Source organism: Canis lupus, chromosome 5, assembly GCF_011100685.1.
Source record: "Canis lupus familiaris isolate Mischka breed German Shepherd chromosome 5, alternate assembly UU_Cfam_GSD_1.0, whole genome shotgun sequence".
In the NCBI taxonomy this organism is placed as follows: Eukaryota; Metazoa; Chordata; class Mammalia; order Carnivora; family Canidae; genus Canis; species Canis lupus.
The window spans coordinates 73,030,773-73,053,821 of record NC_049226.1 but is presented as its reverse complement, the minus strand read 5'-3'; the positions used below and the strand labels follow the sequence as shown (position 1 = coordinate 73,053,821).

Below are 23,049 nucleotides of genomic sequence, written 5' to 3'. Positions count from 1 at the left end.
AGTTTAGAGCTTTCCCATAAAACATGTAGGTTGAGAAAAATTGGAAAGGATCTCTTCAAGGACTTCTCCTTGTGCTCTCTCATGTTTCAAGATGCTTCTTGTATGACGGCACATATGTCTTTATTTCTGTAGGAGCCTTCCATGTTCAGAAGCCAAGTAAAGTGAATGCATTTTGCACTAACGAGAGAGCTGCCGTAGACTGTCCCAAACACCCTGTGTCCTTTCCTTGGGCTGCTGAACTCTGCAACTCTCTAAAAATGTACTCTCCAAAAATTTCCAGCAGGACTTTCCCCAACATTTAAGTAGTGAGTCCAGCACGACAGGCTCTGTGACTTAGAGCATGGCCTATAGGAAGCCAGGGCATCAACTCTCGCTTTTGTGTTAGTGGCAGTCCTGGCAAGAACGAAATGATACACCGGTGTAGGGTCATTTGAAGAAAGTTTAATTCTATTAAGGTGATATCAGGGTGTCGAGTAACCTTAAGAGATAGGGATAGTAATGAGGGTGGCTCTAACCATCCTATGCCCTAAGAAGCAAGGAGAGGTAGCAAGTGCTGGAGCCAAGTGAGGAGGGTATCTGGATGAAAAGCACCACCTGGCAGGAGCTATAACCTTCTGCTGAGGAATTCAGCCTACCTTTGGTGATACCCTTCTCTTCACAGGAAAGGTGCCAGGGTAATAAACCTTCTCCACCACCACTAATCAAGCCCATCTAGAAACCAGATGGTGAGAGTAACTCATTGATGTAGCTTATATTGGTCAACTTCCCCAGGCATGAGTACAAAGGGGTGGAGAGAAGTAAATCTGGACAGGGAAATGGAAGATTCCAGCATAACTGTCATGTTAGCTTCTTCCCAGAGAGAAAAGCCACTGACTATAGGCTGTGTCCCACCTCGGTCTGTTGTTTCTCAGCTCTGTCCTGTGTCCATTGCCAGGGCCAGCACGTGATACATGGCTACCATTTTATCAGTGCCATGGCCGGAAAAACAGGCCCACTGGGCAGCTATGCAAAGCAGGAGTGTGTGGTTCTCTTCAGCTTCATGTGACGGGTTTTATTTTATATCAGGAGCTAGCCCGGGGGTTACCTAAATTCTCTGTAAGAACAAGAAGGAAGTTATCCGTGCTAAGTTTAATGACTCACAAAATAAGTCATTTAACCTGTAGAGCTTTGAAACTAACAATGACCGGCTCTTTTTGGTGCCTTAATTAACAAAATTATCAGTATATTGAGAGTTCTGCAAATACTGGGCCCTCCCTATTCTTTGCATTTTAGCGAGTTTTCTTGTTATTGTTTCATATAAGTGATCTGCAGAAATGGAGGATGAATAAGAGCAGGGATGGCAAACCCACAGTATACTTGACATCATTCCCCAATTCTGGGGCCATCGGAGCCATCAGCTCAATTTCTTGAGTTTATCATTAATTGGGAATTGTGTTCCATCTTGGGCAGCCCTAGCAACTGACCTATCTTTCCTCTTCGAGTGATTTTAAGAATTCTAATTCAATTGCAAGTGCTTCTTCTTAGCCTGATCAGTTTAATATCATGAACTAAATACTTTAACTTACACATAGGTCTAATGAACTCTGCTCTCCTTGCTCAGATTCCTGAGATAGAATGACCCTCATGTAGAATCAGGCCACACCATGCCATTTTAGCAGCATCACAAATATATCATCCCGCCGATCAGCCCACATCTGCCCTCAGGCTGTGGATCCCTGTCCACAGCATAAATGGTTCCCCACTCTAGTCAAGCTTAGTGGGACCAGCAATGCAGTGTGTGGCCTTCATCTCTCAAGGATTTGAAAAGACAAGCACAGAAAAAGACCTGCCAGTTGGCGATAAATACTGAAGCCAAGAAGCGTTGTAGATTCAGTGATTGGACATATAGTTGGGACCCTCTGCAGGGATGAGGGATGGGAGAGCAGAACCCGTGAGGAAGTAGGAAGCTGGTCAATAGACAAGATAAGGGAACAGATGTAAAGACAGAAAGGTGCAACACCGAGAAGGAGGGAGTCAGAGGAAACAAAATAGGACAGTGGATGTGTGTGTGTGTGTGTGTGTGTGTGTGTGTGTGTGTTTGACAAAGAGATTGGGATTTTGTGACCCTGATCTGTTTCTCAGACCAAGGACCTCTCTTCTGCCTTCAGATTTCTAATCCTTGGCTTTATTTTACAAGAGGCCTACCTGGGAAAAGCCCTGTCCTCAGCATCAGGCACTCCAACTAGTCTAACCGACCTAGTTCTGGGGTAGGTGACTGTCCAGCTTCAGTGGATTTTCAGAATCCTGAGCTACTAAAGGTCAACAGCTGTGTTATTACAAATGCGTGGACTGTGTTTTATCAATGCCAAAATGCACATCACACTGACAACAGCCCTTTGTTAACACTGGGGGGCCCCCAGAGCTCCAGGGTAATTCCATCACCACCCAAGTTGTGGGATGGCTTACTGAACAGTCCAGGGTGCAGTTAAAAAAAAATGAGAGAAAGAAAAAGAAAAAAAAAAAAGAAGAAGAAGAAGGAAGGCAGGAAGGAAGGAGGGAAAGGAAGGAAGGGTAACATCTGGTTTCAGACTTGCCAGGACCCCTCTGCTCTTAACTGAGCCTCTATCACTGTCTTTCTGGTCCTTCGTCTCCATATTCACTTGGCATTTTTTAAAAGGAGACAAAACAGGTGATGAACACAGTATGAGTGATTTTCCCTTAAGAGAAGGAAGTGTCATGCTGAGAAAAGGGAGCAAATCTCAAGGGGAGCTTGTCTCGAGACCAAAAACCTGGGAAGGACAGCTTATTTGGATCCTTGTTATTTCATTAGATTTATAAAGTGCCTTTGAAAAGAACAGGGTGCTCTGGGGACAAGTCAGAACATGGCAGCCCTCAGCTTCCCAAAGAGGAGAAGTCAAGATGGGAAATTGAAGGAATCGACTTTACCGAGTCAGTGACGGCAGATTCAGCCCTTGAAATCAAAGTCAAAGAAGAAAGTTGGAGAAATTCTCACCACTATGCTTTGGAAGTCACCCTGAACTACTTCTTGGAAGGTTTCCCCACTATCCCTCCTCGGGAGATGAGAGGCAACAAGACCTGGATTAGGGGGCCCGGTTCAGGTCCCTGCACTTACTTACCCAGCAGTGGGGCCTCGGGCTGGTCCTTTCACTACTCAGAACCTCAGTGTCCTCTTCTGTGCAATGTAAGCCACGGAAGAACACCTCCAGGGGTTGATGCGAAGATCCAACAAGAAGGTGAAATTTAGCCTCCCAAAGAGTTTAACACATGGCCTTACCCATCAAGCAGACTTTAGCGACAACCACCATCTCTAACTTCATGGTCTTCATCACCTCAGGCTCCTGTCCATGTGCAGCTCCAGAACCTTGAGGTCAACCACCTCAAAAGGCCCCTTTGTTCTCCTAATACCTACAACAAAATAATCCTCAACATGTATTCCTTAGTGGCCGCAGGGGAAGAAATGAAAATCCGGTGACCAGGAAACTTCTCTATGGATCTGCTTGGGCCCTCCTTTGGCATATGTGCTTTCACTCATTCACAAAATTTAAGTGCCCACAATGTGCTACTTACTGAAGACTCAGCAGTGAACGAGATGCATTTATAGTTAAAGAAGCCTGCTTGGGGCTCTGGGCCATGAATTCCAAGGTTGCCAGTGTACTTCTTGTCTTTATGTGCCTTTGTCTCCCTCTTCTGCACAACCAGCTGCCTCAACTGCCTGGGGTGGTGTTCTGTGTGGTGACAGGGGCCTACCATGGCCATGCGAGGTGCTTCCAATTTTAGGTTTCTCAAAGTGAGGATGAATCTTTCCTTTTTGCTTTGCTGGCTTCCTTATCCTCCCCCTGTTATTCCCTCACCCCCCTTCCCCCCCATTTCTACCAGTCTCCTCAGAAGCCAAGCAGGGAGTTGTCACCATCCCTCACTGGCTCTCGGGGTGATCAGCTGTTTCTATGTTTATATCCTTGGTTTGACCACTGTATGCCTTCCTGGGTCTTGCTGTTCACTATTTCTAAACGTTCATCGCTCCTTTCTTACCGCTTGGCTATATTTCAGCTTCCGCAATGGAAGGCCTTCCTTTCCCCATGAAGGGGATTGATGCTCTTTAATGAAAGCTTTTGGAGATCCAGCCGAGGAGGGGTGCTGAAAGAGGGAGACACCCACCCTAAAAATCAACTCTAGTGATCTGTGGAACAAAGGTGCCCAAGGGCCTTCTCCTGGTATCTATCATTTGCTCCCTGGATTCTAAACCCAAGGCACATGCTCCAATAGCTTTTACTCGCCATGGCATTCAACCAATTGGAACAAGATGGTATCAAACATACAGAACCCAACACACTTGAACCCCCGTCTCTGTCCACATGGATCTGAAAATAGGTATACTTGTGAGGTGTGGGAGGGCAGTTAAAACCAACTGGGCTCAGATGAGCTCAGTATACATCACATGTGCCCATATGCATGCGTGGGGCTCCCAGAGCAGAAAGATCACCTCATAAAAACCAGCAGGAAGGTGGCAAGGTGAAGCAGGCTGCCAGGGTCCCCCTTGCCACAAGGGACGTGTCCTCTGTGTACTCCTTGAAGTATAAAAATATCCCCAGGGAGTGACTGAATGCTAAGTTGGCTTTCTCCCCAAACCTTATAAGTAGGCAATCAGGATTTAACGACCCACAAATTTCCAATTTTTTAGTTTATGAAAAAAATATATACATATTTTTTTAACCTCAGTTAGAGACTCATCTTTAAAAAAAAAAAAAATTATTCAGTGATTTCCTCCCTCTCTTTCCGATGAGGAAAACTGGACTATTTATGCCGCATTTTAGGGTTTTTTTTCATATATAATTTTTCATATAAATGCACATTTTCCCCTTCTTTCGGGGCGGAAATTTAACTTTTGTGGAAATGTGATGTGTGTTTAAATTACCAATTTCATAGGCAATATGTCTGATAATTGCGGAGAGATACCGAGTTAACTTGTAGCAATGAGTTTACGTGACAAAAGGAAATCAGTTTGTTTGCGGTAAAGCAGAGGATAAGGCTCCGAAACTTTACTATTTGGGAGTCGGGGGGTGGTGGTGGGGGGGAGGTTCGGGAAGGGAGGCCCTGAAATTGCTTTTTATAATTAAAAAGGGAATCTCAGATGTTTTATATCTTGAATATTTACAATAAAACCTTTAAGTGCTTGTCAAGAGGGTAATGTGTCATTAACTGGGGACTGTGCCTCGCCTCTCCTCTCGGACATGACAGTGCAAGAGGATAAGAGAAGAGTAATTATGGTTCAGCAGGGCTGCCAGGTGTGATAAATGACTAATCAGCACGCAGGAGCCTCTGTCCTCAAAGGAGGACTATTACAGTGTTATCAGCTGCAGGCCTGGCTGTACAGGGCCCCAAACAGGGACGGGGACAGGACCTTGCGCCGTGAGGCTTGGCAGGCCTCTCGTGAGCCTGTGGCTGTCGCTTAGTTTTGTCACTGGCGTCTTTGTGTGGCTGCCACCGAGTTGGGGAGGGGGGGGTGGTGGTGGCAGGAAACACACAGGGGCTGGAGCAATCTGCCTCGTGCTAATATTTATATAACACGCTCGCCACCCTCCTGTGGCCCAAACCCCCCCCCCCAAACCCCCCCAGGAGGGGGTCCGGGGGTGGCTTTTCCAGGGGGGCGGCTGTGATGGCATAAGATCCTGCCAGAAGCCCATTCTCCACGACGGAGCCAGTGGGCCTCTTCTGTCCCTCTCGTGTGTGTTGGGTGTGAGCATTAGTCCTAGTAGATCTAACCGCTTCCCACGCAGGAACAATGCTGGATTGTTCCCCGGGCCAGCTGACAGCCCAGGCCTGTGTCCCCGAGAAGCCCGGATGCTACCACAGGGGACACGCTAGACCCTTGTCCTAAATGTTCTTCTGCTCTGCTCAGGATGCAAACCCCTTTGCATTTGATTCATTTGCTCTTTAGGATCAGGAAATGCTCCCTATCAACCCGGAGGGATATTAATCAAAACCCCTCTCGGACAAACTGCACCCCATCGATTCTTTGCTCATAAACCCTTTGTTTGTTTGTTTGTTCCCTTCTCCTGGCATGCTGAAGGATGACGTGGGAGTGGCGAGACCATTTAAGAAATAATTGTAAAAAAAAAAAAATGTGCATCAGGAAATACGCATCCAAGTACGAGGAGGCGCCTGATGTGAAAAAGGATGTACGTGTTTGAAAAAAGAAAAGAGAGAGAGAGATAGTACAACACTTTTGATACAAAGGTTATTTTTATAATACTTGCATTTTTATCGGTTGACGTATTTTAACAGGGAGCCCTGACTGAAGTCACAAAATTTATGACTCTGGCACCCGAGCTCCTTATCTGACAAATGCAATGCGAACGGTCTTGTTCTTATCAATGAGATCAGATTTCAAAAATGAATGCAAGACCAAGGCGTTGCTTTGTGCACAGATAACCTTGCAGGCGCGAACTCCCAAACCAGAATAAAAGAATCCTCTATGAAATAATGGGCCAGGAAGCCCCATCGCGTCACACTGTAATAGACAGTGGGGGGTGGAATCAAAAGGGGGAAAAACTCATTTCATCTCAGTTAATGGCAGGGAAACGAAGGCAGAGAAGGACTTTCTTCGGAGCGGAGCTGGTGCGACAAAGACCAGGGTTTCGCCGTGTCATGCACCATTTGCCTTTGCACTGGGGCTCTTTTCAGGAGCTGTGAAGCCATTATTATAATGTGAAAAAGGTGTAAAGAAATACTCCCTTCTGGACACTGGAAGGGCAAATGAGGTGCAAGCCTTTCTTTCTTTCTTTCTTTTTTTTTTCCCCCTTTGCTTCTTCCTTTTTTTTTTTTTTTCTTTCCTCCTCTCAGTCTCTCTTCTTTGCCTTTATGCACAATGTGCTCAGAAAGGGTTCGAGTCCCCCTGGTAAAAAGGCTAAAGGATGCCAAGGAGTTCGCTGTGCCCTTAGATAAACAGTTTGTCTTGGCTCTGCTCACCTCCTTTTGTGACTTCGCTGGCTGAAAAGTAGCACAAGTCTGTTCTGACCTCAGCTCCTCTCTGCTCACATTATTTTCAAATAAGAAATTTCAAAGCCCAAGCCCCACCCTTGCTCTAAGTCTATGGCAGGGAAGAGGGACGGAGGTATCTAGAAGCACGGTGGCCAGCTTTGGTTCTGTCTGTAACCCACCACCGAGAGGGGTCCTCGTGGGCTGCTTTCCTTGGGGCAGGACACAGAATGGGAAGATGAAAAGAAAGGCTTTCTTTTTTTGGTCCTCAGCTGTACTAAAAATGACCTCCTCACAGTGCTGATGGGCAGGCCAAGTTCCTTTGTAAATTATGGAACCCAAGTTAAGACTTGGAGGCTGATTAAAATGAGCTTTTTTTCTAACAGAACGATAAATATGGCCACTACCATCTTAAAAGGAGAGGGAGAGAGACAGATAGGCAGAAAGCAAAGAAAAAAGGATAAAGCTCCAAACTGGCTTGTGCCTCTGTGGTTGTCCGGGACAGCAAGATTACATAGCCAGCATTTGATTCTCAGGACTGCTAAAGTGTGAAGAACAGCAGTGACATTCTAGTCTTCAATAAATCACTATAAAAATGTTTATGAACCCTGCAATTTACTGTCTTTTAAATGCAAATTGAAAGGGGCGCCATTGCAAGTATAAAGGAGACCCAGGGTGGCCTGCAGGAATTATAAAATGTTGCAATAGGTTTTGGAGATTGTGTGATCTCAAATGGGACCCCTTCCAAGTGATTCTGCATTTATACATCTGTGACAGTTGGGTTAATTTATTAATGAGATTGCCGTGAATTGCAGGGAGGTGGAGGCTGGTGTAGCCTTAAACTGTGGCTGTAAATGAATGACATTTTCATTTCACTGAAAGAAAAGGGAAATGGATGATTCTGAATCCAGATCCCGAAAGTTGTTTGAGCAGAATGACATTAGGATGTGGTCCCTTCAGTGGAAATCAGCTCGGGCATAGTTTTTTGTTTTGTTTTGTTTTGTTTTGTTTTGTTTTGTTTTGTTTTGTTTTTAAACGAAATCTGTCTTTGGAGATTTGAGGACTCAGAGCTAGAAGAGGTAACTCTGAGAAGGACAGAATTTAGCCTTCCTCAACAGCCCTCTCCTTCCCAGCGGAGTGCTCCCTAAAAGGCAGATCATGCTTTATGGTTTGGTCACCCTGAGGATATTTTTCCACCTTCATAGACAGGGCTGGCAGAAATGTGACAGGGTACTATTCCAAGGCCAGAATCACCTCTTCTGAGTCATGTTACCCTGGCCAAATCTTTCTTTATACTTGATTTCCAGCTTCCCCGCCTGTAAAACTGTTCTGCGTAGCAGTAAGCTGATGGAATATGAAAATCGCTTAGCACAGGGCCAGCCCAGCGGGCCGGGGCCCATGACAGCTCCGTTTCTTCCCCCCTACCTGTCTTCCCCACCAGCTTCTGAAGTTCTCCCTACCTAATGCGGAGGGAGAGGAGGAGATGAGGAGCCGGCAATCAGTGTACATCAAGACGTGGGTTAGAATTAAGGTGACGTTCATTCATGGAGATTCTGGTGCATGTCCCATCCCCCAAATGGGAATCAGGCAAATATGCCCAGGTACAGTGAGAGAAGGTAAACAGCCCATGAAAACAGGTTGCTCTGCAATTCTCCCAACCGTTCTCTTCCTGCTTCCCACCTGCCTCCTATGGAAAACACCCAAAGTAGACACTGTTTATAGAGCCATCGCTTGCAAAACATTTCCCCGGTCTCCAACATATGTGCCGTAAATGCTGCAGAGCCGTGTCCTCACTTGCTGCTCCTGCAAAAAGCATTTTGCTTGTTTTCAAACACAAGTGTCTCACGCGGATCGGAGGGTGAGGAGTGGATCTGTTCGCCTTGGCAGCCCCTCGCTCAAATGTGCATCTCTGGCAAGTCCTGTCTGCTGATAGCGCTGCCACAGAGCAGGCTGTCAGATTCCAAAGTCATTATACCATCTGTTTTTCCAATCTTCTGCTCTTCAGTGTAGACATATGTTCGAGGGGTTTGTGTGTATGATGGGGAGTGCTTTTTTTTTCCAGGGGGAGAGGAGAAGGAGGACACCCATCCCTGCCTACTTCCTTCTCCATGAAACCCCAGACCAAGCTGAAATAAAATTTTGAAGGATTCCAAACTGAGTGCTCTTAATAAGAAATTTTACCTTATGGGGTCATCTCCTGAAAAAGATCCCAATAAGAGCTTTGGACACAATGTACCATTTGTGCTTATAGTAATCAAGGAGATGCATGGCTTGGATTTGTTATCATTCTTATCCTGGTAACGTTCCACAGAGTTTTAAAAAAATAGGTTCACCATTATTTCTGTATATCCAGATGGACCCTGACCTCACTATTCCAGATTTTTATTTTCTTTTTAACTTTCATGGTCCTTTGTTCTTTCTGGCTTTCACCTGAAGGATGGTGTGTGTATACAATGGTGCCTATAAAATTGACTCTTGTGTTACTGATCATACCAAGAAGCCTAATGTAGTGCGGATTTGTGTTCGTATTTATTTCTTCCTTTCCCTCTCGTCCCTCTACTCCCATCCCCTTCCTTTCTCTTCCCATCCCACCTATGTCCCCACTTTCTTTTTGTTATTCCCCTAGAAGGAAATGTTCAGGCTGGCTGGAGGGAGGATAGCAATGGTAAGGTCAACTGGGCATGGGATGGAGACAGGAATAGATTTTCTATGCACATTTCACGCTGCCTTCCTGGGAATTTCTGGATGTTTTGCAGCCTCTAATGCTTAGCCTCCAAAATTCTTTAAGACAAATTGCATAATGTGAATAAAATGGGGATGTTTCTCTCTTGTGCCTGTGCCCCACAATGTGTTGGAAGGCACGTCGGTTCGCTCTCTATAATCCCAAGAGCTGGCCCCGAGCTCCTTGCGCGAAGCATCGTGGGGTTTTATGCTTTGTCCTCAGGTCCAGAGCAGAGCCTACTGCATGCACAGAAGGTGCCCCACCTGTGGTTGTGCAGGGAGTTTACAGAAGTTCATGATTTTAAAGACTTTTCCCAGGAGGGACTCAGACAGGAACATAGAAATAGAAGTGGTTAAGCACAGTGGTTAATTCCAGAGTCCTTCTGTGTTCAAATCTTGGCCTTACCATGGATGATTCTGGTGCTATGAGACCAGTTAATGTAGTTAAGCCTCAGTTTCTGAGTGTGTACAATGGCTTTAATAATGCCTCCTTCTTCCAGAACTCATGGGGAGAGTGAGATGATTCAATGTGATAGGAAATTGCCCAGCACCCGTGCTCAGCATAAATGAAGGGCTCTTTAATTGTGATCAATAGATAACATCCTCCACCTTGAAATGTGGAAGCAGGTCTTGCTTCCATTGAAGTTACCTTTTGAAAGCACCAATCTGATCTTGACCTTAGGGCATGTCTCTGAAATTCTCTCATGTTAGCATCTCTGAAATATGAGCACATCTCCAGGTCCCCATTAGGCAGGCAGCAGTGATGCGAAATTTGTCATCGCCTTTGCATACGTAAACATCCACAGCGCCAGCGTTGGAACTTGAGGGCCGTGTCAACAGCTTTGAAGAAAATCCCAGAGATAATGCTGGAGCACCTACCCTTCGAGGAACCAAAGGGTTGTTGGGGTGGAGGGGCCGGCGGGTCTGGCAACATTCTGGAAGTGGGAGGCAAAAGTAGGTTTTACTACTAAACATGACTGAAGAGTGAGCTCAAGTGCCCGGCACCAGTGGCTTTTCCCTTTTTTACAGGATTCTTCCAAGAAAGGCTGCATCGCTCATGCTTTCAATGGCACAGAAGGTGACAGCACATAGAGAAATACGGCATCAATGATTCAGAGTTTAAACATTATTCAGGGAAGAGAGACCTTTACTTAATGTAAAGAAATTTTAGGAATGCCTAATCATTCGTTCCTTACTTATGTTTTTATTGTATGCAGAAGAGTTAATCTATGACCAAAATGGAAGTCTAATTATGTCTAAAAACGTTCTTGCCATAAGACAAATAAAAGTCTAAGTGATCAAAAAGCATTGCACCATATTTTAATAGGCAGCATTTGTTTTTCCTTGGTGGAAAATAAATAATGCCATCTACAATCTCAGATTCAGTAAAATGCAATATCTTATCCCCTGATGAAAATATGTAAAGAGTTTCTTCGTGCTTTTGGAGTAAGAACCAGAACCAGTCATGTGACTGGCTGGGCTCTCCAGGGTCTGGCCCCTTCTTGCCTCGCCAGTCCCCTTAGCACCAGCTCCCCACACCCAGTCCCCTGGAATGTTCTTCCTTCTGTCTCCGTAGATCCCATCTGGGGCGGACAGAAGAATGGCTCCAAGGATGTTGACATCCTAAACCCCACAACCTGTGACTCTGGCAGATGCTGGGGCTAATGGGGAATTAAAGTTGCGGAATGGAACTAAAATGCGGGGCCGCTGAGCTTAAAATGGAGAGAATGCATGGATATCCAGCGAGGTCCACTGTAATCACAAGTTTCCTTAACCAGAAGAGGCATAACCAGAAAGATGGCTGAGTGCAAAAGACACGCATGGCCTGATGTTGCCGTCTTTGAAGGTGGAGGAAGGGGCCACGAGCCATGGGATGCAGGTGGCCCCTAGAAGCTGCCAGAGGCAGAGAATGAATTCCCCCCTGGAGCCTCCAGAAGGGAACACAGCCCTGCTAACACCTGGGCTGTAGACCATGAGACTCATTTTAGACTCCTGTCCTCTGGCACTACAGGAAGCTAAATCTGTGTTGCTTGAAGCCACTAAGTTTGGGGCGATTCATCAGAGCAGCCATAGGAAACTGACAGATGCTCTGAAAACTGCTTCCTCGGGGAGCTCTTCTCCACCCTCCCCCAGTAGCTCTCAGGGCACCCCCAGCCTTTCGTCTACGCCACCTTCATGGTTGGTCGTTTCACACTTATTTGTGTGACCATTAATGCCTATGTCCCCCCATCGGACTGTCCGCCCCATGAGGGCAGGCATAGTTTGTGCTTCGCTCTGATGTCTCCACAGCCCAGGGCCACCCCTGCCCCACAGCCTGAGAAGATCTTAGCCTTTGTAGAACGAATGAATGCATGCGTGCATGATAGAGTCCATGAACACGTTCATTACTCAATCCCCCAGAGAAAAGAGGGCAAGCTGCTACCAGCTGTAATTAAGCACATACCCCACATCCGGGGCCAGCCAGGGAGCAGCAGTTTGGTTTGCTGCTGAGCACACTTCAGAATATGCAGTGAAGGAGATGCCATCCCTACCCCGCTCTGCTTAGACACAGGCTGGCAGGTCTGTCTCCTCTCCCAAGACAAAGGCCTTTCGCCCCCACACAAATGGAGCTGCCCCCCCTCCCTTCCCACTCCCCCCTCCCCAGTCTCAGTGGGGGAGTCAAGCTGAATATTTCTTTAAGGGATGCTGTTGAGTTTCTTCTGGTAGAGTGAAGGATTTGTAGCAAAACCCAGCATGTAACTTGAGTGTTCTGTGAAGCCAGATATCGGTGCCAAGCTAAATTTGTGTGTGCAGCTTCTGTTTAAGGCAATTATATAGTGTGTAATACCCAGTAGAGAAATTAAGTCGAAGTACATTTTGCCCATAGAGATTATCCTCTCAGTTGGATTTATTTTAAACAAGTTTTGCCCCTTATACATTAAGGTGCATGCAATAAATCACTTATGTAATAAACTACACTATATTACGTGGAAAAAAAAAATATGAGCCAATGGTAGGGGGAGAGGCTTCAGATGGAGCCAGACCTCAGGCAGGAAGGGAGGGAGGGAGGGGAAGTGTGGAGAGAGAGGGCGTTCTGCAGCAGGAGGCTGGAAAGGGTACGAATGGCAGCCTCTCCCCTGCGCAGTCAGGACGCTGCTGTAGGGAGTTGCTTATATAATCACTGCAGAGGTGTCGCTTCAGGAGAAGTTACAGAGCTTGTCTTTCTAGAGCAGCCTCTTGGCCTATCTTAATTAGCAGCAGTCCACAGTGAGTCTGGAGGGAGCAGGAAAGATGTAGGGTTTTATTAACGATGAGAAAGTGGGGAGAGGTTGGTGATAAGGGGCCTCGGGTAATCACCACCCACCAGATTATAGGGACAATCGAGGTGCTAAGACAAGGCATCCTATAAAATTTGAACCTCAGATGAACAATGAATGGATGACTTTTAGTAGGAGTATATCCCATGGCATATTCGGGACATACTAACAAATGTTGATCTGACATTCAGACATCTCTGGGCATCTTGCACTTTTATTTGCTAAATCTAACAACCCTTATCCCAGCAGAACTAACAGTGATGACGTCATTACAGCAGATAAATTATTCTGAGCTCTCACTCTATGTGGGGCCCTTTGTTAAGTGCTTCACATGCCCGATCTAGTTTACTCTTCACAAGCAAACTAGGAGGGTGGCACCGTGTTTATTCCCATTTCACAGAGGAGTAAATTGAGGTTTATAGAGGTTCAGCCGCATGCCCAGTATCTCTCTGGGGGAGATGTAGGCTTCATATCGAGGCCTCTGGCTGTAAAATGTGTTCTCATAATCACGAAGTTATATAACGTCTTCTAGATGCTGATTTGAAAAATAACTTCACGAAGAAACACATGCCAAGGGAGACTGCTTGTTCTCCTTAATGCAGAAACACAGTAGAGCTCGCAGATCCACGCTGTTTAGGGAAGAAAAACGATATCACTCAGAAAACCATTTAAAAACTTCCTGGCGCACACGCCTGGCTCTCCGCGGAGACCATGCCACGGGGCCACGGAGCGCACGTCAGGAACAAGACAGCTCAGACCCCACTGTCTCCTGCCAAAGAACCTCCTTCCAGAACCCTCCTCTGCGGAGAGCAAAGAGAAGCCACTCCAATTTACGTGTTTGTCATTCTCTAACTTTGAGAGCCAATAAAACCCAGTGCTTAGTAAGAATCAGACATGGATAAGCTGCTTGTAATTTATGATTTAATGCAGCATAGTGTAAAAATAGGCAGTGGCACTGAAAGGCAATCAAACTCTATTGTCACCAGGAACGGGAGGAACGGGGACGTGATCTGACATTTGCTGACGGCCCGCTGCGTACCGGGAACCTCACATCCACGGTCTCATTTCATGTTTCCGTTATCCGTGTGGGGCCTCTCTCATTTATCTGTGGATGAGAAACAAAATACCCCGCAATTCACTGGCTTAGAACAACAGCAATTTTATTAGCTATCACGCTTTTCTGGGGCAGGACTTTGGGTAAATGGCTTGGCTGATTGAATCTCCTGTTGTACGTGCCATTGATGGGGGAGAGGGAGTCACTTAGTGGTGTTCAGGTGACGAGAGGGCTGGTCTAGAAGGCCCAAGTCCAGCGTCCTGTCAGGCTGGCAGGGACGGATGGGCCCAGCCAGGCTCCGGCACAGTGGGCTCAGTGGGCTTGGATTCCGGGAAGGCAGCTGTCCCGGCCACACAGCAGAAGTTGCATGGCTTTTCTGACCCGGCCTCGGAAGTCATAGGGGGTCACTTCCACTGCACGCCATTGGGGGAAGCTGTGACCTCTGTACTTGGTGGGGGAAAGCACCCAAACCCACCACGTTCAAAGGAAGGGCCACAGACTCTGCCTCTTGATAAGAGGAGTATTATCGAAGACTCTGTTGGCCAGATTCTAGAACTGTCATGGGATCTCTGCCCTTTGCTCTTTCCTTTGTTAAAAAAAAAAAAAGAAGAAGAAGAAGAAGAAGAAGAAGAAGAAGAAGAAGAAGAAGAAGAAGAAAAGAAGAAGAAGAAGAAGAAGAAGAAGAAGAAGAAGAAGAAGAAGAAGAAGAAGAAGAAGAAGAAGAAGAAGAAGAAGAAAAGAAGAAGAGGAGGAGGAGGAAGAAGAAGAAGAAGAAGTTCTTACATATCTCTGCATTGCTGGGTGCTCCTCGGCCTCTAAAGCTCTTTCAGATGTTCCTTTTTTTAAATTTTTTTTTTTTTTATTTAAGTTCAGTTTGCCAACATGTCATTAGTTTCAGGTGTAGTTTTCAACAATTCATCAGTTGCTTATAACACCCAGTGCTTATCACATCACGTGCCCTCCTTAATGCCCGTTGCCCAATTACGACTCCCTCCACCTTCCCTCCAGCACCCTCAGTTTGCTCCAGAGTTAAGAGTGTCTCACGGTTTGTCTTCCTCTCTGGCTTTGGCCCCTTCAGTGTCCCCTCCTTCCCTTACGGTCCCTTGCACTATTTCTTACGTACCGCACAGGAGCGAAACCATGTGATGATTGTCTTCCTCTGATGTTCCTATTTTAAAGTCAGCTGATCTGCAACCAGAATTCCATCTGTGATCTTAATCTCCCTTTGCCTCATGACCTAACATATCCATAGGTTCTGGGGGTGAGGATATGGCCATCTTGGAGGGGGACATTATTCTGCATTCATATCCTACATTGGCTTCTCAGAGAGCGCATCCATGCTAAGCGTGGCCCATCGTCTCCATGCTCTGGCTTCCCAGGCCCCTGTAGGATTGTTTGCACATCACCGACATCATCGTTAATGTCTCTCTACCCACGTCAGACAATTCCTGGAGACACAGACCCTGGTTTTGTTTAGCTCACTTGCTGGTGTATCCCAGTGTGTCCACGGAACTGCATCTAGCACGCAGGCGACTCTCCGTGTGTAACTGTCAAGTTAATAAAGGTGCCTGGGGCGATACCAAACGGCAACCAGTACCATGGATGCTCCCTCCTCCAAGGAGAATTCTTGGGATAACAGGATCTATTCATGTCTGCCAGGCAGACTTGAATCTTTCTAATTTTCCACTGGCACAGGAATGTAGGAGCAGAGCCAGAAAGTACACGGGGGCAGGAAAAGCTGCGGTGAGAGGCAGACCCTGTTAGCATTGGCCCCATCAGCCAGGGTCTGCTGGTTTTCATTAGAGCCCTGGTGTGGCAAAGGACACCGTGTGACTGCGTGCACGCGTCAGCATTCCCATCCCTCCGGATCCCCCGCACTTGTGCGTTCCTCTTCCCTCTTAAATATCCTTTTGAAGCCCATATGTTCAGTCCGCCCCAACTTCTGTTTATCCTGGTGCAGAGTGAGGGCTGCTCAGATTCTGGGAGTTTCACGGGAAGGTATTAAATGTGTTTTGAAAATACTTGAAAGTCCAGCTGTGTATGTTTTAGTTTTATATTTAGCCTTAAATTAGAGACTCCATATACCTCAAGTAATAAAAAGGCACAGCAGGGACTTGCATTTCCCTTACATTTGCTGGGGCCGTGCACCTAGGTGAGATTTTATTTGTAATTTTTTTTTTTTTTTTGATCAGTTGTTTCATTCCACAGCTTAATTCTGGCCTTTCTGCTTTTCAAGGTCTCCTCTTGTGTTTCAGAAAGTAGTTCTTGTTGTTTTTCTGTCACTTGAATTTAATAAAAGCAAAGGGAAGGAGGAAGTACAAATTTGCACCTTTCTGTACCAGACCCTCTGCTGGGCACACTGGCGCGGTTAACCCTCAGCGCACCCTGTTGAAGAAGGAGCCCCTGGTCCCAGCAAGAGCTCGAAGCTCCCAGCCTTCTGCTGTTGTTCGCTTTTCGCTTTGAGTACCATCTTGCTCTCTGCCTCTGGGCCTGACCTTGTGCTTCCTGACACTCCCTACACCCTCCTCCAGCGAAGGTCCCCAGAAGCCTGTTCCAGGCCAAAGTCCAAGGCAGCTTGCTGACCCGTGGAGGAGAAGGAACGTGATTCCCCAGTATGACTTAGTACCCGAGCCCAAGGGCAAAGTCACAGGGACAACATAGCCTGTGGCCAACAATGAGGCACAGTTCCTCAGGGCTGCTTTAACAAAGTGCCACAAAGTATCTGACTGAAAACAATGGAGATTTATTGTCTTACAGTTTGGGAAGCTGGAAATGCCACCTCAAGGTGTTGGCAGGGCCACACTCTCTCTCTCGGGAAATCCTAGGGGAGAATTCTTCCCAGATTCTGGTGTTTCCCAGCGATCTTTGGTCTTTGGTGACTTGTATATACATCACTCCAAATGCTTGTGATGCACTGTCTCAGTTCTCTATTGCTTCTGTAACAAACTATCACAAGCTTAGTAGCTCAAACAACCCAGATTTATTATCCTGCAGTTGCACATGGCAAAGGTCCAACACACGTCTCAAAGCAGAGATCAAGGTGTGGTCAAGGCTGTGTTCCTTCTGGAGCCCCTCTGGGGGGGAAGGGGCAGGGCGGGAATCTCTTCTCTTGCCTTTCCCTCCTCCCAGAGGTCTCCCACATGGCTCAGGGGCCCCTTTTCTCATCCCCAAAGCCAGGACCGTGGGGCTGAGTTCTTTACACACAAACATCTTTCTGGCCCTCTCTTCATGTTCCCTCTTCCAAGTTTAAAGACCTTTGTGATTACATTGGACTCACTAGATAATCCAGAATAATCTTCCTTTTTTAAAATCAGCTGATCAGCACCATAAATTCCACCTGCGATCTTTACCTGGTAACCTAACATATCCATAGGTTCCTGGAATTTGGTTGAAGACATATTTTTTTGAGGGGGGGGCATTATTGTGCCTTCCACAGGGATCTTGTCACCTGCCAGGAACTGTGCCAAGCAGAGATGATACAACAGTAAATGATACCAGCAAGGTCCTTGTGCTCACAAAGCTTATGTCCTAATGAGGGTGAAGGATGTTGAAGAAGTCAGTAAGCAAGTACTATAGTTACAGAAAGTGTGAGTGGTGTGGGTGAAAGAAAATAAAAAAGGTGCCATAATGGAGAATAACGATGGGAAGGACTTAGATAAACAGAGTAATCAGAAAAGGCCTGCTGATGAACCCTAAAGCATGGAAAAGGGCCCATCACGTGAAGAACTGGGGAAAGGTGTTCCAGGCAGGAGGAAAAGCAAGCACAGTGGCCCTGAGGCCCTTAGGAAAGTCATCCCAGCTTCCTCCTATAAAATATACAGGAAAAGGCAAGTGAGAATGAGTGTCCCTAGGTGTTGCGGTGATCCAAGAGAAAGATGGCAAAGGCCTTGTGTGGCAGGTTGAATCATAGCACCCAATGATAGTCATGGATCCCCAGAATATGTGGATGTTACTTTCTATAGCAAAAGGGCATTTTTAGATGTGATTCAGTTAAGGATCTTGCGATGGGGAGATGGTCTGGGTGGGCCCTGAATGTGCTCACAAGGTCCTCATAATAGAGACAGAGGAGAGTCCGGCAATAGAATTAGCAAATGTGATGACCGAAGCAGGAGGCTGGAGGGACTGAAGAAGGAATCCTAGGCCTAAGAAGACAGGTGACCTCTGTCAGCTGAAAAAGGTGAAGGATTGATTCTCCCCTAGGGCCTCCAAGAGGAAGTGGCCCTGCCAACACCTTGACTTTAGCCCAGTGAAGCTGATTTCAGCCTCCTGGACTCCAGAAGTCTAAGAGTTCTTGTGTTTTTTAAGCTGCCAAGCATATGGTACTTTGTTAGGGCGGCCCCAGGAAACTCCTACATCCTGCTAAGGATGTACCATTGGACAGGGAGGAGGAGTCCTTGACAGGCAGGACCTGGTCCCACCGAGGTGTGGGGGGAATCGAGGGACAGAAGACTCAGGATGAGTCTGTGGTCCCTACTGGGGTGACTGAATAGAGAACATGGTGTTAACCAAGAGAAAGAAAAGCAGAGGGAAGAAAGGGAGTTCAGTGTGGGATGTGTTGAGATTGAGCGAATGGCAGAGGCCCAGCAGACCCTGGGCATGTGAGCCTGGAGCTCCGTGGATTTGGGCTGAAGATCCAGCATCACACCCAGGGCCTGAAATATTTAGGCACTCAGTGAATCAATGAATCAATGCATAATTGATATTCGTGTAGGAATCTTCTGTGAATGGTGGGAGCTGACACCATCATATTGGATAAGAATACTCAGAGGTCTGATATTTTGGTTCATGTTTCTGCTTAAAAATATACCTGTAAAACCTTGTCTTATTTAAAGGAAATTTCACTTTGGCCTTACTCTACCTGCATGTTCTTGTGAGTTTTGTTCTCCGGGAACTCCATCTTAGAACCTCCTGTCCCCCAGCTGTAGGGATGCCACCTTTAGACATTGGAAGTTTCTGGGCCAGACGCTGCAAAGAGAAACCAGTGCCATCATCGACATGTAGGGAACTTTAGTCAATAAGCTAAAGCCTTTAGAAATTATGTGCTTAAACCTCACTGCAGAGTTAATGGGAAGGGAGATGATCCTGGGTGGTCCTATTATCAGACGAGGAAACAGACGTAGTCACCTCACTTGCCCAGGATCCCATAGCTGCTCAGTGACAAAACTAGGATGTGAACTGACAGCTCTTTCAGGATACAGAAGCCCTTTAATATTTATCATCTTACTAATAATAGTAAAGAAAGTAAATCATAATAACAACTGCCCTTTATTAGTTCTTCAGTATTCCAGGCTCTTTACCAAGCACTCTGCATGCAGACGACTCCTCCCAGGAACCTTAAGAGCTAGTTGTTTTCAGCATATTATCGACCTATTGCTACACAACAAATGGCCACAAACATAGAGGTGTTTATTTTTTTATTATTTATTTATTTATTTATTTATTTATTTATTTATTTATTTATTTTTATGTAGAGGAGTTTAAAACAGGTGTATGCTATATAATAATCTTGTAGTCCAGGAATACAGGCCCAGCCTGGCTGTGTCTTCTGCTCAGGGTCTCAGGAGGCGGAAATAAAAGTTTCAGCCAGGGCTGGGGTCTTCTCAGAGATTGTGGTCATTGACAGAAGTCATTTCTTTGTGACGGTAGGGCCATGGTCTGCATTTTCATGCTGGCTATTGGCGGGGGGCTACTGTCAGCACCTAGAGGCTCTCCTCAGGTTCTGCCCACGTGGCCTTTTCCACAGATGCTCTCATATTTGTACCTGCCACACTATGGGAGAATCTGAATTTCTCTCTTCAAGGGAGGGCCCAGTTCCTTTTAGGGGTCCACCTGATTAGGTCAGGCCCACCAGGATCATCTCTCTCTTCTGATTGACTCACAGCAGCTGCTTTGGGACCTTCATTATATGTACAAAATCTCTTCCTTGTTGAACAGGATAGTCCAAGTGTGGGAACAAGTATCCCATCATATTCACAGATTCTGTCCATGCTCAAGAAAACTACAAGGGTCTATATGTTAGGAGGTAGGAATCCTGGAGGCCATCCTGGAGTCCTGCCATCCACAGTCTGTGAAATTTCCCTTTCACAGATGTTGAAACTGAGACTTAGATGCATTATGCAACTTGCCCAAGGACACGGAAGAACAGAGTTCAGATTCAGGTCTGGGCCCATCGACTCAGGAGCCCATGCTTCCAACACCAGGCTGTACCTCTGTCATGCTCTCCTCCCCCGGCCTTCACCTGAAGGTGCTGCCCTTGCTGCTTGCTGCCTCCAGAGAAGTGCAGGTTGCTGCAGCCGTCCCCAGGCTTTGTCCTCCAGCTTCACAAGCTTCCACCTGCGTCCGGAGAACAGAAGGGAACTGAACAAGCGCCAGTGTCTTTAAATGGAGCCGTATTTGCACAATGAGCAGCACATGCACAAAAAGGCAAGCTAAAAATGTCCACGACCTTCTAAAAATGGAATGACGTGGCCAGGTATTGAGTCAGCTCCGTGACGCTAATGCAATCATCCTGATTTAGGATCAGATTTATTCCTCATTAAACACATTTTCACTTGATTACAAACAAATCTCATATTATTTAGAGGAATCAGTCTGGCTGTCCGAGAGGGTGGCTGGTGTCAGGAGCCACCTTGCTCTCCCAGAGTGAAGACAGGCCCACCGTACTGCTAAAAAGGCCTGCTGACCACGTGGACCATTTGGAGCCCCTTAAGGGAAGCAGGAATGCAATGTGAGTGCCAGTGTGCTAGAATGTTGTAAGGGATTTGAGCTCAAAGCCTGGAAGTTTGTTCTGCTCTTTGCAGTTGAATGGGGGCTTCCCGAGTCCGGGTAGCTGGGGCTGCTGCTCCTGTACCCAAACATCCAAATATGCATTGATCCCTAACTGGTTGCTAAGAACTGTACCAGGAGCTGGCAAGAGTGTGATGAGCATGTAAGGAAGTATGGGGACTTTCACATCAACCGTCCTATCAATCAGATAGTCATGCGAAGAAATGCACTGCTACTTCTAGGGCAAGGCTGTGAAGGAGAGATACCCAGGAGGCTAGCAAGGCAAGTGTGACCTCATCTGGGAAGGTTGTTGGAGAAAATGAGGCACGAGCTGATTGAGATCTGGCATTGCTCAGGTTAGGAGAGGCATTTGATAATTTGTCTGTTACCATGTGACCTTGGGCAAGGCGTCGAGCCCCTCTGAACCTCAGTGTCCTCTTTAGAAGAAAATGGAACAGAAGAATAATGGGTCTTGAGCCTGTTGAGTATTAAGGAAGCTGCTCTCCCTGAAAAGGCTAATGTAGCCTTCCCTTCTTGTTTTTGTCCTCAAAATCCTGTTTCCTCTTTCCCTCACTCATGCCTACATTCAAACAATCAATCAATGCACAAAGCATGTGTCTGTTTATGAGTCTGGCTTCCCGACCAGGCTTTATTGAGCACCTATAGTGTGACAAGCAGGGGACTCAGAGATGAGAATGCCCTAGAATAGAAGGACCATGGCATCAGGAAGCAGCTTGTGCCAAGAGAGGGATCCCAGCCATTGGGGTGCAGATAGTGGCCAGGGCTCTTAACACAGCGAGGCATCTGGGAAGGCACAGTCTTCACCCAGAGACCCACAGAACTGTTAAGCAGGGGAACCAGGGCCTGGCCCCAGAGAAGGGTTTGGGGTGGATCTGTGAGTGACTGCAGGGAGGGCTCTAGCCAGGGAACCCTCCAGAGAACAAAGGAGATTAAAGCGCCCACCTCACTGGGGCAAAGAAGCAGACCAGTCACAAATATGAGATGATGTCTAAGAAGGTGATGAGTGTTATGTAGAAAAATTAAGCAAGGCAGGAGAAGCAGCCATTACATTTGTTCACCAGGTGGTCAGGGCAGTCTCCCGAAAGGGAGGGGAGGGTGGCCGCAGCAGGTGGTTGGGGACTCTGCAGGTGCCTGAGGAGAGGCTTCCCAACAGAGGGGACACAGATGCCCGGGTTCTCCAGAGGGAACAAGCCTGCAGGGTTGGAAGACAGACATCTGGTGGGGGTGGGGGAGGTAGAGGCAGAGTGGCTGGGCTTCTGCCCTGAGGGAAACGGATGGAGACATGTGAGGGCTCTGTGTAGAAGGGCAGCTGGTTATTTCCAGCATGTACCATCTCGTCTCTCAATATGTAAATATGTCTTCACGCATCTTTACGCATAGGATGATACATCTTCATATATAATATATATGGTTAGGTATTTTGTGTATAAACACACTTTTCTTCAAACCATCTAGAAGTTGCAGATTCCATAAGAATTCCCCTCAACGGCCCCCAGCAGGCATCGGCTCTAAGAGCAGACACACTCATCCATATAACTGTTGCACATCCACAATGCTGTTAGCTCGCCCCAGAGAGCCAACACTATCCCAGTAATATCTAATGTGCAGTCTGTATTCGAATTTCCACAGGCGTCCCCTATCCGTCCTCTATAGCTTCTGCTCCAGTTTGATTCAGAACCCAAATGAGAAGCACACTTGTTTCGGTTTTCATACCCCTCCATTCCCCCTTTACCAAGAACTATTTCTTGGCTGTTGTCCTGACCTCATGACCTTGGCATTTTAGAGGAGTTCAGGGATCATCCTGGCTACTGTCTGAAAAGAAACCATTGTGGCCCAGGCTGGCAGCAGGGACACCAATTAGGAGGCTTCTGGATTGCTCCTGGCCAGCGCTGTCCAATGGGACTTGCTGCGTCCATTCTCTGCCTGCCCAATGCAGTGGCCACACACCACCATGGTGCACTCAGCATGCGACTTTTTTTTAAAGATTTTATTTATTTATTCATGAGAGAGAGGGGGGGGGCAGAGACACAGGCAGAGGGAGAAGCAGGCTCCATGCAGGGAGCCCGACGTGGGACTCGATCCCGAATCCCGGGATCATGCCCTGAGCCGAAGGGAGACACCCAACCACTGAGCCACCCAGGCATCCCTCATCATGCGACTTTTGTGACTGAGCGTCTGAATGGCATTTTATTTATTGGTAACTAATTTAAAGTGCCT

At 46.8% G+C, this 23,049-nt stretch overlaps 1 protein-coding gene across 4 annotated transcripts in view; it reads left to right on the top strand.

The window, feature by feature from the left end:
• WWOX (WW domain containing oxidoreductase) overlaps positions 1-23,049 on the top strand; it is a 952,562-nt gene that overhangs the window by 756,361 nt on the left and 173,152 nt on the right. The gene's annotated exons all lie outside the window — the stretch shown is intronic.